Raw genomic sequence first — 2501 nt, 5'->3', positions numbered from 1 at the left:
TTAAAGGATGTTGGCTTATGGTTGAACTTATTCTTGCCTCCACGTCCTTTACAATCTAAACCATTGTCTTCATTGCCTCCAGCTGTTTCGGGTTATAAGAAGGGGCTGTGTTTTTTTGCATATAATGATGGCGTTTGTAGGTGGCACACTGCATGTAAATATAAGCACGAGTGTGCATTTTGTGCTGGTCATAATTCTGCATCAAAGTGCTTTAAGAAATGAGTCAGCCAACAGACAGGTAAGGAGCTTTTTCTTAAAAGCTCACACTCCTGTGATCATTCAAAACATGCTCCCTTGGCTGTCAATTTACCCAGACAGCAGGATGGTGGCCCTAATTTAAAAAAATCCATAAAATAGTTTTAAAACATTTGTTTTGCTACCCAATCAGATCTGCAAACAATGTTTTAAACTATTTTAATGGATTTTTTAAACAATTTTTGCCTAAACTGTGTGGTTTATTAACACCGTTGAAGCCCCGAGAATAATTTTGATTGTTTGGGATAATACAGAGGGTTTTTTTTTTTTTTTCTTTCTTTTTTTTGGGTTGTAGTCAGACCAGTGTGGGATTGTGAGAATAGACAAGTACACACAGTCACCTTCTGCTTCAATGTCCAACTTTGTTGGTGACATGGTTTATTTTTGTACTGAAAATACTCATAAATAAAAAAACAAAACAATTTGAGTTGTTATCTTTATCTTTTTCTTATCCAGGAGCTGGAATTGTACGGAGAGATTCTACCAGATCACCAGTAGGCTCGCTATCTGACTTATCTAGGTTTTCTGATACAAGACCACAGGACCAGCAAACACGGCCCAACAGAAACCATCTCCACCTAACTCTGGAATTACGTGTAAGGGTCACTAAAAAATGTAGTTTGTAATATTAGTGCATAGATGTAATCTTAAAGCGTGCATTACTGTTAAACATTGAGGCTCCCATCATACCTATTAGTGGATGTGATATGATGCGTGGTAACGTTTGCAAGCCACAACCCTCTATGCACATTGTATTTGTGCACTAGGGGACAATTCAGAATAAATGGCGATGTAAACATATCTGTTCTTAAGCACTCAGATCTAAATGTAACGTGATTGCTTCTGGTTACTGTATTCTGCACATAATGGCTGTTCATGGTACTTGATTGAACAAGAGCGTTCATTTTGGTTGGTGTGCCAAGGATTTTGTTATCTGGTGTCTAAGATGTCCCATTTTTATTTAATACTCTGCAAGTGGCATACTATTGTAAATGAAAGTCAGTTTGTAGATGCTCATTTATTATTCAGATGAAGTGAGTCAGAAATTATATTGGAGAGGATTGGTGCTGGCTATTTGACGTTGTCCTGAATCATTCAGGGCTTTTGTTAAATTAATTCTGTCCCAGCCTACAGTAAATATTTATGATTAATATGCAGTGCAGAATCTTTCTCCATTTCTTTTTTCTTATGCTGTGCATGACATAGTTGAAACATTGGGCCTTTTTTTTTTTTTTTTGATAGTTGATAAAATTGACTAGAAACCGAGGCCTATACAGTATTTTCTTTTTAATATGATTGGTTGCTATGGGCAACGTCTCCAGTATTTCTCTCCTATAGTTCTTGAGCAGGTGTGGTGAAATGGTCCAACAAATGAACCATAATACAGGAACTATTGTGTGTTAATTGTATCTCTGCATATGAAAATGTTTTGCTGTCACAGTGCATTTTTAATGGACATGGTGACCTGTCTCATGCTTGATATTGCATAAGTATAGCCACAACAAAATTGCTGTCCCCAAAAAACATCCTGTCGCTTGTGTGTTAGGGAAGGCAGATGGGTGATATGAGAAGTCCTGTCAGTCTGTGCATATCCTCTACTTTGAATGTTACTGGCAGGCTTTGGTAATAAGGAAGCAGTGCAGAATGGCTGAAACAGCTGGTAAAGCAGATAGTCAGTCTAGCCCTTGTACTCATATGGCCACAAAGGTCACTGATACTTTTATTATGTTCAAAAGATCAACCCAAGTTTGACAAACACTTGTACAAAAAAAGTACTACTGCATCAGACGCGACAGAGGGTCAACTCATAAGTAACAAAACTGAGAAAGCAACAGGCTATTTTTTTGCACAGTGATAAAATCGGTCATTTCCAAACCTTTTTCTTTTTCTTTTTTTACAGATTTACCTAATGCAGACCTGCCCATTTGTAGCAATGTAGTATTCATTACCTGTTGCAATAACACACATCTTAGTTGGCTGCAATATCTGCCCAACTATGGCAGACTTAAGAGGTCTGCCCAAAATAAAGCGATAATCTAATACAGCCGTTAAAGGAACTTCTTTTTTTCTTATCATATCAGACACAAGCCACTTCAGTATGCTCTTCCAATGACTCAGAACTTGATTGGTGGTACCAGGGATGCACTGATACCATTTTTTCATGACATGAGTGTAAGTACTGATACTTTTCCTCAAATACTCGCTGATACCAAATACCGGTACCTTTTATTTTTTTTTTTTCTTTC

Source organism: Nanorana parkeri, unplaced genomic scaffold (genome assembly GCF_000935625.1).
Source record: "Nanorana parkeri isolate BGI_ZX_2015 unplaced genomic scaffold, ASM93562v1 scaffold146, whole genome shotgun sequence".
NCBI classification, from domain to species: Eukaryota; Metazoa; Chordata; class Amphibia; order Anura; family Dicroglossidae; genus Nanorana; species Nanorana parkeri.
This window is presented reverse-complemented; position numbering follows the sequence as displayed.